The following is a 13,834-nucleotide window of genomic DNA, read 5'->3' on the forward strand; positions in this document are numbered from 1 at the left end:
TAGTATCATGATAGGATAAAGCAATCCTGAAGGTACATGATGTTCAGCTTTCACTTGTTGACAGACTAAACATCTTGCAACAAAGTCAGAAATGTCTCGTTTCATACCATGCCACCAGTAAAATTGTTTCAGATCATTATACATATTTGTTCTACCTGGGTGAACAGATAACCGACTATTATGAGCCTCATTCAAAATCATCTGAATCAACTATGAATTCCTTGGAACACATATTCGGTCTCTGAATCTAAAACAGTCACCAGCATCAACTCTGAACTCTGAATCAGCATCTGTTTCACACTGAGCTCGTTTTGCAATCAATTCATTGTCAACCTTCTAAGCATCACATATTTTTTGAACAAATAACGGTCTAGCTTTCAATTCAGCTACTATCGAACCATCATAAGACATGGCCATATGCGTATTCAATGCACGCAAAACAAACTGTGTTTTTCGGCTTAAAGCATCAACAACAACATTAGCCTTTCCCGGGTGATAGTCAATTACAAGCTCGTAGTCTTTTAGTAATTCTAACCATTGACGTTGTCTCAAATTTAGATCTTTCTGTGTCATCAAGTATTTCAGGCTTTTGTGATCAGAATAAACATGACATTTCTTACCGAACAAATAGTGGCGCCATATCTTTAATGCAAACACAATAGCTGCCAATTCTAAGTTATCTGTCGGACAGTTTCTTTCATGTGGTTTTAACTGTCTCGAGGCATAAGCTATCACTCTGCCTTCCTGCATCAAAACGTAGCCCAAACTATTTAAAGATGCATCACTATAAACAACAAATTCTTTACCCGATTCTGGTTGAACTAGCACTGGAGCTTCGGTCAAAAGGGCTTTCAATTGATCAAATATTTTCTGGCATTTCTCTGACCACTCGAACTTAACATCTTTCTGCAATAGCTTTGTCATCGGGGCTGTAATCATAGAGAAACCTTTCATGAATTGTCTATAATAACCAACAAGTCCCAAAAAGCTTCGGGCTTCAAAAACATTCTTCGGAGGTTTCCAATCCAATATAGCTGAAATTTTGCTCAGATCAACCCGAATACCTGATGCTGATACCACATGACCCAAAAAACTGACTTCACTTAACCAGAACTCACATTTACTATATTTTGCATACAACTGTTTATCTCTCAAAGTCTGCAACATGAGTCTCTAATGCTCGGCATGTTCAACTTAATCACGAGAGTAGATCAAAATATCATCTATAAACAACCACAAATCGATCTAGATACGGTCTGAAAATTAGATTCATAAAATCCATGAAAACAACAGGTGCATTAGTGAGTCTGTAAGGCATAAGCAAAAATTCATAGTGTTCGTACCATCTTCTGAAGGCAGTCTTTGGCACATCTGAATCTTTAACTCACAACTGATAGTAGCTTGATCTCAAATCTATCTTTGAAAATACTGTAGCCCCTTTCAATTGGTCAAACAGATCATCAATCTGTGGAAACGGATACTTATTCTTTATAGTCACCTTATTAAGCTGTCTGTAATCAATGCACATTCTCATAGTTCCATCTTTCTTTTTCACAAACAACAACAGGTGCACCCCACGGAGAGAAACTTGGTTGCGTGAAACTTCTATCTGTCAATTCTTGCAACTGAGCTTTGAATTCTTTTAATTCTGTAGGTGCCATTCTGTACAGAGCTATGGATATAGGAGTCATCCCACGCATTAACTCAATACCAAACTCTACCTCTCGAATAGGTGGCAAACCTGGTAATTCTTCAAGAAACACATCCGGATCCTCACATACCACTGGCACTGATTCAATGTTTCTTTCGGCTATTTTATTGTCAAGCACGTAGGCAAAATAAGCTTCACAACATTTTCTCACATATTTTTGAGCTAGCATCGAAGAAATCACTACTAGTAAACCATATAAATCACTAGGTTCAATCCGAATAACTTCATCATTCTGGCTTTATAGATCAATGGTCTTTCTTTTACAGTTCATAATAGCATCATGTAAAGTCAGCCAATCCATACCCAGAATTATGTCGAACTCATCAAATGGCAGCAACATCAAATCTGTCGAAAAGCACAGATCTCAAACCATCAAGGGTCAATTCTTACACACTTTATCAACCATAACACATCGGCCCAAGGGGTTTGACACGCTAATCACAAACAAAGTAGACTCAACAGGCAGAGTCTTGCTGAATACTAATGTCTCACATGCATAAAAATGAGTAGAACCAGGATCAATCAATGCAATTACATTAGTATCATAAAGAGTGAATGTACCAGTAATAACATCTAGGGATGAACCCTTCTCTCGTGCACATATAGCATAAGTTCTAGCAGGTGCACTCAGATCTGACTGCTATATCTTTAGTCCATTCTTGGGTGGTCTACCTCGAGCTGCAGTGTTACCCGATCTCATATTCTGCACTGGATTTTCCTCAGCTAACATTGGTCAATCTCAAATATAATAATGTGACATCCCTAATTTGACCCTAGTCGGAAAGTGGTTTCGGGACCACTAAACCGAGTCTTATAAGTAATTAAAAGTTATATTCTATGTTTATGATGTTAGTAAATGCATGTGTGAAAGTTTCATGCATTAATTTGATCATTTCTATGTGAATTTATTAAAATGGACTTGTATGAAACATTGTTGAAAGGTGATAGGCTAATCTTACAATGGTCTAATAGTACATGCATGCAAAAGAGTGGTTTTGCATGTCAATTTGCCCAAAAAAAGGGAAGAGTGGCCGGCCATGACAAGAATATGGGCAAGGGAACATGTTTCCAACATGTTTAGTTAGTGGATTATGTAGAAAAAATAAAGAAATGAAAAAAATGAGCATGGATGCCCCCGTTTTTGTTGCCGTGAGTAGAGGAAAAGAGAGGAAAAAATTTGTTCATCCATTCTCAAATCTTGGCTGAAAATACTAAGGAAAAAGGAAGGATTTTTGCTTCATGCTTGGTTTAGAAGAGAACTAGAAGGAGATTTGGTCATACTTGTGTCAAGATTAAGCTCAAGGAGTTAAAGAAGGAGAATCAAGCAAGGGAAAGACGAAGGTCATCGAGTAGCCGACTTGGAACTATTTTACCCAACACGAGGTAAGTCATTAAGCACGTATTTGATATTGCTTAAATGATTGTAAAATTTATGCAATTGTGTTTAATGGGATGATATATATATATAAATGAAAATGTATGTGTATGGAGTGATGACATTTGTTGAATGTAAAAGAAATAGTGAAATGTGTAGAAAGTTTGCTTTCGGCACTAAGTGTCTTGGCAATACGTGTATGCGGTGATGAGATCGGCACTAAGTGTGCGTGCTGGAAATATATGGCACTAAGTGTGCAAGCTGGAAAAATCTGACCTTTGGGTGTGCGAGCTCGGAGGGTATGGCACTGTGTGTGGGGCTTAAATTACGTGGCACTAAGTGTGCGAAATCGAGTAGTAAGCACTGTGTGTGCGTACTCTATATATATGGAGGTGTGTCTCCATTGAATTGAGTATGGACAGCGGATCGGTAAGTACCTCGAGCTCATGACGAATAGAGAATACGTTCATGCTTGGGGTTGAATTTGGTAAGCCTTAAATCTATGTGATGATTGAAATTGTATGGTTGTGCTGGAAAATGAGTTAATGTGTAAAAATGCTTGATTATCTTGTTGTGTAGAATATGAAATGTGGATGTATGAATTGGTGCGAGATTGGACCGAAAGGTCCGAGGTATTATGGTATAGATTCGATATGGACGAGTACCTAGCCTCATTTGTTGTACATGTAGTAGTAACTTTATCGGTGGATTGATGAATGCTTATGACTTACTGAGTTGTAAACTCACTCGGTGTTTTCTTGTCACCCATTTTAGGTCTCTTGGACTCGTGTTGTTGCGTGCTCGGAACCGTCGTTGAAGTCATCACACCGGCTGAAATCTTGTGGTATTGTTTTTGTTGTTGAAGAACATTTGGCATGTATAGGCTATTATATTTTGTCGAATTGTGGGTTGTAAACTTTAAGTCATGTGAAAATGGCCTATGTGGTGCGTCGAGTGGGATGCTAGAACCTATAGCCACGAGTCTTAGAAACTCAAATTTTGATAAGGTGGCCATAATTTGTGTCATGTATGATGGATGATTAAGGCCAAGGAAAAATTCATGAAATTGGCATAGTCTCTGCAGTAACTGTTGCGGACAGCAGCAGTGAGATGAGATTGAAAAATCACTAAAATAGTAGAAGTAGAATTAAATAGTGAGTAAATTATGGAACTGAACCTTGATGAATATATTTGTATATGGACGAAACGAAACGACCATATGAGCAGTATACTGAGAAATATTAAAGTTCTCGTGAGACAGGGCCAGAACGGTTTCTGGGTCCCCTATCGCGACTTTGAAAATTTACCATAAATTATCCAGAAATAATTAGGAGACATGCCTTATATGTACAGATTTCATTTTGAGTCTAGTTTCATTAGAAACAAACGGCACCAGTATTAAAGCCCTGTACAGAGAGATATTCAAGTTGTAACGCGCGAAGGTCAGAGAAGTCGATCCCTGTAACATGGGTTACTTTAACTAATAAACTGTACCAATTGGCCCAACCAAAAATTCTAAAAATAAATCAATGGATGGGTATATGAGCCTAAATTCAGGAAAAATTTACGAAACCAGTTTCCGAGTTTTGAAACTCGAGATATAATTTTTAAGGCGATGGTGACGCAGTTTTCCAGCCTGTCCAGAAATGCCAAATTGGTCGGTACTTTAAGAGGATTTGTCTCGTTAACCCCTCGTGTCCGACACCGGCGATGGTCTCGGGTTTGGGGTGTTACAATTTAATTGGTATCAGAGCTATGGTTTAGTCGATTCTAGGACTACCATAGCGCGTGTGAGTCTAGCTATACATGCCAAATTGTTAGTGCTTAAAAATGTGATGACTTGACGGTTGAAATTTTTGTTTTGATTAGTAAATGGAACCCGGTAGAGAGACCCTTGGCGGATGACGTTGAAAGTGTAGCGGCTGCTCCGCGCAAGGGACACCGCTGTTGAGCCTCGGTCATCCGCGAATAATCAAAATGAAGGGGAAACAAGCCTTCTTCACTATGATGAATGAGTGGGTCGCGCAATTTGCCCGAACCAACCCGGCTGTCCAACCATTCCCGAATTTAAATACTCCACCCCAAGAGCCCGCAATGCCTCCAGTTATTGATCCTGTGAGGCTGAGTAAACCACTGTGGACTTGATTAGGAAGCGGGGGGCGAGGAGTTCAAGGCCATAGTTCTTGATGATGCCGAAAAGGTGAGTTACGCTCGATAACACCATTAGAGTGTTAGATGAACTGTCATGCACACCGATGAATGTCTTAAGTGTGCTATATCCTTGTTAAGAGACTCACTTACTATTGGTGGAGGACTTTAATTTCCATAGTCCCAAATGAACAAGTTACTTGGGATTTCTTTCAATCCAATTTCAAAAGAAATACATTAGTCAACGGTTCATCGATCGAAGCGTAAGGAATTTTTGGAACTCAAGCAAGGCCGGATGATCAGTATCTGAATCTGAACATGAGTTCGTAAGACTTAGTCGGTATGCTCGGGAGTGTGTGGCTGATGAGGTTGCGATGTGCAAAAGATTTGAAGAAGGATTGAATGAAGAGTTAAAGTTACTAGTGGGAATTTTGGAGATAAAGGAGTTCGTGACACTAGTCGAGCGAGCACGCAAGGCGGAAGAACTTGGGAAGGAGAAGAAGAAGGCTGAATTTGAAGCAAGAGATTACCGTAAAAGATCGACGAGTAAAGCTCCGTTCTCGGCTGTAAAGAGGTTCGGGGAGGACACCAAGAAGTCGAGGACGATTGCGGGAATTTCCATTAGAGCCCGACCATTGGCGGACTCCAGAGCTACTTGAGAGCTAGTGTGGGCAATAATCGTCAAGAGAGACCTGAATGCCCCAATGTGGAAGACGACACCTAGGTGAATGTTGGGGTAAGTCATTAATAGGGCTGTTATGGATGCGGTTCGAAGGACCACTTCATTAGAGATTGCACGGAGTTAGATGAGAGGAATAAGGCGCAAGGTGCAAGACCTAGTGGAGCGACGGTGGAGGTAGGCCCCGAGAATCTCTGGAGGTAGGGTGGTAATCGAGAGGAGCCTCTAATCTGGCCGTCCGATCCGAGACCCGTGCTCTGCTAGAGCATATGCCATCCGCATGCACGAGAGGAGGCATCCTCCCCGACGTTATCACGGTACTTTTACTCTCTTTGATACTATTGTGATTGCATTGATTGACCCGGCTCTACTCACTCATATGTATGTGAAACCTTAGCATCCATAAGACTCTACCGTTGAGTCTCTTGAGTTCGTAATTCAGTGTCAAACCCTTTGGGTCAATACGTACTTGTTGATAAAGTGTGCAAGAGATGCCCCCTAATAATTCGAGAATCCTGTTTTTCGGCCGATCTGATGCTTCTACCATTTAATGAATTCGATGTTATTCTTGGTATGGATTGGCTGACCGTACATGATGCAGTGGTGGACTACAAAAGGAAAACCATTGATTTGAGGAGTGCAAATAATGAGGTAGTCCGAGTCGAGTCTACTGATTTAAAAGGAGCACCAGCGATAATATCTTCTATGACCGCTCGGAGGTATGTGAAAAAGGGGTGTGAAACATACCTTGCGTATATGTTTGAAAGTAAAGAGACGGAAAGGAAACTCGAATCGGTACCGATGGTTTGTGAGTATTCAGATGTTTTTCTGAGGAGTTACCGGATTGCCACCGGTTCGAGAAGTGGAATTCGACATCGGTTGTACCGGTACTACGCCGATTTCAATAGCCCCGTGTCGTATGGCATTAATGGAATTAAAGGAATTGAAGGTTCAATTGCAAGAATTGACGGATAGAGGTTTCGCTCGACGAATTTTTCTCCATGGGCGCTTTGTATTGTTTGTGAAAAGAAGGACCGAACCATGAGGTTGTGCATCGACTATCGTCAACTCAATAAAGTGACGATAAAGAATAAATATCCATTGCCACGAATTGACGATTTGTTTGATCAATTAAAGGAGCCTCGGTGTTTTCAAAGATAGATTTGGGGTCGGGTACTATCGGTTGAGGGTCCGAGAATCGACATACCCAAAACCACTTTTAGAACGAGGTACGGTCACTACTGAATTCTTGGTGATGCCGTTTGGGCTCACTAATGCCCTACGGTGTTTATGGATTTAATGAATAGAATTTTCAGGCCATGCTTGGATCGGTTCGTAGTTGTATTTATCGATGACATTTTGGTCTATTCGAGAGATGAAACCGAACATCTTTGAACACCGAGGCTAGTGTTGCAAATCTTACGAGATAAGTAGTTATACGCAAAGTTCAGTAAATGTGAATTTTGGTTGAAAAAGGTTAGCTTTTTGGGGCACGTGGTGTTCGCATCGGGTGTCAGGGTGGACCCGAACAAAATTCTGGCTGTGACACCCCGAATGTGACCCTAGTCGGAGAGTGGTTTCGGGACCACGAAACCGAGTCACAAGAATAATTAAGTGTTATATTTCGTGCTTATTGTATGTGGAATTGGTATGCGTAAATATTTCATGTCTTGATTTTTATTAATTAGGTGCTAATTTATAAGAAAGGACTTAGTAGTGAACTTTGAAAGTACGATAGGGAAATATGTGATGACTAATTAAAGCATGCATGCAAAATAATGGACTTGCATGTCAAATTTCCCTTTTTTACAAGTGATGGCCGGCCATGACAAAGTGATATGGGCTAAACATGTCATGAAACATGTTTTGTTGGGCATTAGGAGAAATCATAAACAAATAAGCATGGGTAAGAAAAGAATGAAAAAAAATGTGTGTGAGAGTAGCATTCCCCCATTGCCGTGCAACCAAGAAGAAAAACAAAAAATTTTTGTTCATCCTTTCTCATCTTTTGGCGAAAATCATAAGGAGGAAGAAAGGATTTTGCTCCATTTTTGGTTTAGAAGAGAACTAGAAGGAGATTTGGCCATACTTGTACCAAGATTAAGGTATGTATGAGGTTGTGTTTGGAGTTTCATGCATGACTTGGTTACTAACTTGATGTGCATGTTAGCCATGGCTCAAATCTTTGTTATGCCATGGAAATGGTATTTGGGCTAAGTTGTTATGGTGATAAAGCCATTGCATGCTAAGTGTGAAGCTTGATGATGATGCATGCAATGATGGATTTTCTATTCATGAGTAAGATTTTGAGTTTTCTCTTTGTTTTATCATGATTAAAGTTGAAAAGGAGCATGATTGTCATATTCGCCATGATGCATTCTTGAGCATGATTCATGCTTCTTGCATGTTAGTTAAAAATTTGTGTTTTGGATGGCTATGGACACCTTGAAAATTCGCCATGCTCATATATGCATATATATGATTGCACATTATGTTTGGTTATGAACTAAGTGATGAATATATTGATTTAAAGAAGAAAATGTGGAAGAATGCTTGTGAAATTGCAAGCACAATTAACCTAGCACACATATAAGTGCTTGATGCTATATTATAAGTTTTGGGCCACAATGTGCAAAGCATTAATTAGTAGATTGCATGCTGTTTTTGTGAGGTATTAAGTGCAAATTTTGACCTCAACATGTACATGAATATTCGGCCTTGGGTAGCCCATTGAAGGCCTTAGCATTTCCTTGATGTTCAAACAAATTGTATTGAATTGCTTGATGTAGTATAAAATGTGCATGACCATTGTGCATTCAAGCTAAAGAGTGGCCATATGACCATCTAAAATCCTTGTCATATTCGCCATAAGCAAGCACAATGAGGTTTTAATAAATTGAATTTGTTTGAATTAGCTCAAGAGCCAAGAGGGCCACAATTGGACAAGGGAAGGAAAAGGTGATCGAATAGCCGAAAAAGCCGTTCGACAACATCCGAGGTAAGTCCTCAAGAAGTGACCTTACTTGAATTATGTGAGATGAAATATGGATGTGTATGATTATTGATTAGGTGTGTATGAGTATTTGAATTCCACGGGCTAAGTCCCAAGGCGAATATGCTAATGATATTAATTGTGTTTGAGCCTTAGTAACGAAAATGAAATATGTATGTCCAATGATTATTGATGTATGTGTGCATGAGAAATTGAATGATATCGGGCTAAGCCGAAGACAATTATGCTGGAAATTATATCCGGTTAAGACCGAAGGCAATTGTGCTAGTGGCTACATCCGGGCTAAGACCAAGGCATTCGTGCGAGTTATTCTATCCGGGCTAAGACCAAGGCATTTGTGCACTTGATTATATCCGGTTATATTCGAAGAATCTTGGGCTGGAGGTGAGTGTTGGTTGCTGAAATGAATTTAATTAGTACACTCGGACAGCCCAAAGGATAAGGTACGTTATATGTGCATTGGAAAGTCGGCGTGTTTGAGCAACATTCGCTCAATCGACTAATGAATTTCAGTTATTGAATTGATTGATGCTTTGCGAACTTATATAATGATGAAGTATGAAGTAAGAATGTGTATTAATGAAATGATGCATTTGGCTATGTGAATGTATTGCTGTAAATTATAGTTCATTATATTCCTTGAGACTTACTAAGCATAAAAATGCTTACCCCGTTGCTTTGGCTCTTAGTTTTCTAGATTTCGCTCGAGGCAATCGGATTTGGGATCGTTGAAGTCGAAGTCATCCACACTATCAAGCCTCCATTTTGGTATAAATTTTTGTTTGAACTTGAGATGGCATGTATAGGACTACCCTTGTTTGTTAAATATGTTGTAATGTACGTATGTACGGCCGTGCGAAAATGGCTCGAAAAGGGAAGTATGAACTTAGACTAATTGTGGGTTGTATGTATATATTTTGTGTCATGATGTGGCTATGGCTTGGAAATGAGAATGTTGGTCATATGATCAGCCATTGGCACAGTTAAAATGATCATATATGAACCTATGTATGGTAAGGCTAGTTGAATCATGGAGACCACCAAATAGGTGAGTCCTATCTTAAAACAGATGCTGCCAGCTGCAGTGGCGTGAATGTGAAAAATCACCAAAATTCATAGGAATGGAATTAGATAGTGAATAAGCTATGTAAATGAACCTTGATGAGTCTATTTTCATATGGAAGAAATGAAACGGTCATAGGAGTTACAGGTTAAGAGATATTAAAGCTATTGTGAGACAGGGCCAGAATGGTTTCTGGGTTCCCTGTCGCAACTTAAAAAATCACTATAAATTATCCAAAAGAATTAGGAGATATATCTTATATGTACAGATTCCATTTTGAGTCTAGTTTCATTAGAAACAAACGACACCAGAATTAAAGCCCTGTACAGAGAGATATTCAAGTTATACCGCGCGAAGGTCGGAGCAGTCGATCCCTGTAACAGGGTAACTTTAACTAATAAACTGTACCAATTGGCCCGACCAAAATCCTAGAAATAAATCCATGGATGGATATATGAGTCTAAATTCAGGAAAATTTACGAAACCAGTTTCCGAGTTTTGAAACTCGAGATATGATTTTAAGGCGACAGTGACGCAGTTTTCCAGCCTGACTGGAAATGTCAAATTGGTGGGCAAAAACATGTGAACTTGGTTTGTTAACCCTCGGGTCCGACACGGCGATGGTCTCGGGTTTTGGGGTGTTACAATTTTATTGGTATCAGAGCCACGGTTTAGTCGATTCTAGGACTACCGTGATGTGTTTGGGGTCTAGCTATACATGCCATTAAATGATGAATCGATAGTGTGATGAATTCGACAATTTGACTTCATGTTTGTTTATAGCAATGGATCCCGATCCTAACCGAGCGATAGCTGATGATGTGGAGAGTGTGGCGCTGCTCCGCGCAAGGGACAGCGCCGCGGACTCTCAACCTATGGCCAGTAATCCTAATGATGAGGCTAGGCAAGCCTTTTATAGTGTGATGAGCGAATGGTTTAATCAATACATTCGAACCAACACGGTTGTTCCACCACCTCCATTCCCGATTTAATGCAACCCCGCACCTCGATACCTCCGTGGCCGACCCAATAAGGTCGGGTAAGCCCCAGTCGATAGGATTCAAAACATGGGGCCACTGAATTTAAGGCTACGGATGATGATGATGCCGAGCGAGCTGAATTATGGTTAGATAACACTATCCGGGTGCTTGATGAGCTATCCTGTACACCGATGAGTGCTTAAAGTGTACCATCTCCTTGCTACGCGAGTCCGCATACTATTGGTGGAGTACTCGACTTGTGGTGCCTAGAGAACAAGTGACTTGGGAATTCTTTCTAACCGAGTTCGAAAGAAGTATATTAGTCGAGATTCATCGACCAAAAGCGGAGGAATTCCTTGATCTTAAGCAAGGTTCTATGTCCGTTACCGACTACTGAGCGGAAGTTTGTGAGGCTTAGCCGATGCGCGAGAATGCATTTCGTCCGAAGCTATTATGTAAACGCAGCGAGGATGGGCTGAATGATGATATAAGGATGTTTGTTGGCATTCTCGAGATACGAGAGTTCGTAGTACTTGTTGAGCGAGCTTGTAAAGCCAAGAGCTTAGAAAGGAGAAACAAAAAGCGATGTGGGGATTGGAGAATTCGAAGAGGTCCTCGGAAAGTCTCTTCAACAAGCATCGAAGAGATTTCGAGATGATGCGAGCCGGTCTAGAGGCGTTTCGGGCTTTTCTAGACGAGGACGCGATCGACCCCCAGTGACCACACGAGTCACCTCGATCGCCAGTGGCGGAAATGATCGCCGAGAGAGGGCGGAGTGTCCACATTGTGGCAAATGGCATTCGGGGAGCTGTTGGTTTCGTGATCGCTCCTGCTATAAGTGTGGATCGGCCGACCACTTTATGAAGGATTGCCCGAGGATGCACGAACAGAATGCAAGTCAGAGTGCAAACCCGGTGCTACCATCGCCGAGGTAGACCACCTAGAAATATGGGCAATGTCGTTGGCGGTCGAGAGGATCTAGAGATGCTACCATCAGATCCGAGGCTCGTGCTCTGCTAGGACTTATGCCATACGCGCACGCCGAGGATCTTGCCTCTCCGGATGTTATTACCGGTACTTTCACTCTTTTCAATACAAATGTAATTGCTTTGATTGACCTGGTTCTACTCATTCATATATATGTGAAACCTTAGCATCCAGTAAGACTTTGCCCATTGAGTCTACTGAGTTTGTAATTCGGTGGCAAACCCTTGGGTCATTACGTGCTTGTTAACAAAGTGTGCAAGAAAAGTCCCCTAGTGTTCCGAGGTTCTTGTTTTCCGGCGGACTTAATGCTTTTGCCATTCGATGAGTTCGATGTTATTCTTGGTTTGGATTGGTTGACCATGCACGATGCGGTTGTAAATTGCAAGAGCAAGACTATCAATTTGAAGTGCACGAATAATGAAATAATTCGGGTTGAGTCCACGGACTTAAAGGGGTTGCCAGCTGTAATATCAGCGATGTTGGCCCAGAAATATGTAAGAAAAGGGTGCGAAGCGTACCTTGCGTACGTACTCGATGACAAGGAATCAGAGAAGAAACCCGAATCTGTGCCCGTGGTTTGTGAATACCCGGATGTTTTCCCCGAAGAATTGCCGGGTTTACCACCTATTCGGGAAATAGAATTTGGCATCAATTGGTACCGGTACCACTCAATTTCGATAGCTCCGTATCGTATGGCCCCAACGGAATTAAAGGAGTTGAAAGTTCGATTGCAAGAATTGGTGGATAGAGGTTTTGCTCGCCGAGTTTTTCGCCTTGGGTGCGCCGGTCTGTTCGTGAAGAAGAAGGATGGAACCATGCGATTGTGCATCGACTATCGTCGACTTAACAAAGTGACGATAAAGAACAAATATCCGTTGCCACGTATTGATGACTTGTTCGATCAATCTGAGGAGCCTCGGTGTTCTCGAAAATAGATTTGAGATCGGGCTACTATCAAGCTGCGAATCCGAGATTGAGGCGTGCCCAAGACGCCTTGAGCGAGATATGGTCACTATGAGTTCTGGTGATGCCGTTTGGGCTCACTAATGCCCTACGGTATTTATGGATTTAATGAATCGAATCTTTAGACCGTATTTGGATCGATTCGTAGTCGTGTTCATTGATGACATCTTGGTCTATTCAAGAAATGAGACCGAACATCTTGAACACCGCGGTTAGTCTGCAAATTTTACGGGACAAGCAATTATATGCTAAGTTCAGCAAGTGTGAGTTACGGTTAAGAGAGTTAGCTTCTTGGGTCATGTGGTATCTGCATCGGGTATTCGAGTCGACTGAATAAAATTTCAGCCATACTAAATTGGAAGCCTCAGAAATATTACTTGAGGTTCAAGCTTTTGGGGCTTCTTAGGTTATTACCGACGTTTTGTAAAGGGTTCTCAACGATAGCCACGCCGATGACGGCTTACTCCAAAAGGATGTTAAGTTCGAATGGACGGAGAAATGCCAAAAAGCTTCGATCAATGAAAACTTATTTGACCGAAGCCCCAATTCTAGTGCAACCCGAGTCCGTGAGGAGTTTGTTATCTATAGCGACGCCTCTCTACTTGGGTTAGGTTGCGTATTAATGCAAGAAGGTCGAGTTGTGGCCTATCGTCGAGGCAATTAAAGCCACATGAGAAAAATTATCCGACTCATGACCTCGAATTGGCAGCCATCGTATTCGCCTTAAAGATTTGGCGACATTACTTATTTGGTGAAAGGTGCCATGTATACTCGGATCACAAAAGTCTCAAATATTTGATGACCCAAAGAGACTTAAATCTGCGACAAAGGCGTTGGCTTGAGTGTTAAAGGATTATGAACGATCATTGATTATCACCCGAAAGGCGAATGTGGTTGCGGATGCCTTGAGTCGTA

The sequence above is a fragment of the Gossypium arboreum genome, chromosome 8 (genome assembly GCF_025698485.1).
Source record: "Gossypium arboreum isolate Shixiya-1 chromosome 8, ASM2569848v2, whole genome shotgun sequence".
In the NCBI taxonomy this organism is placed as follows: Eukaryota; Viridiplantae; Streptophyta; class Magnoliopsida; order Malvales; family Malvaceae; genus Gossypium; species Gossypium arboreum.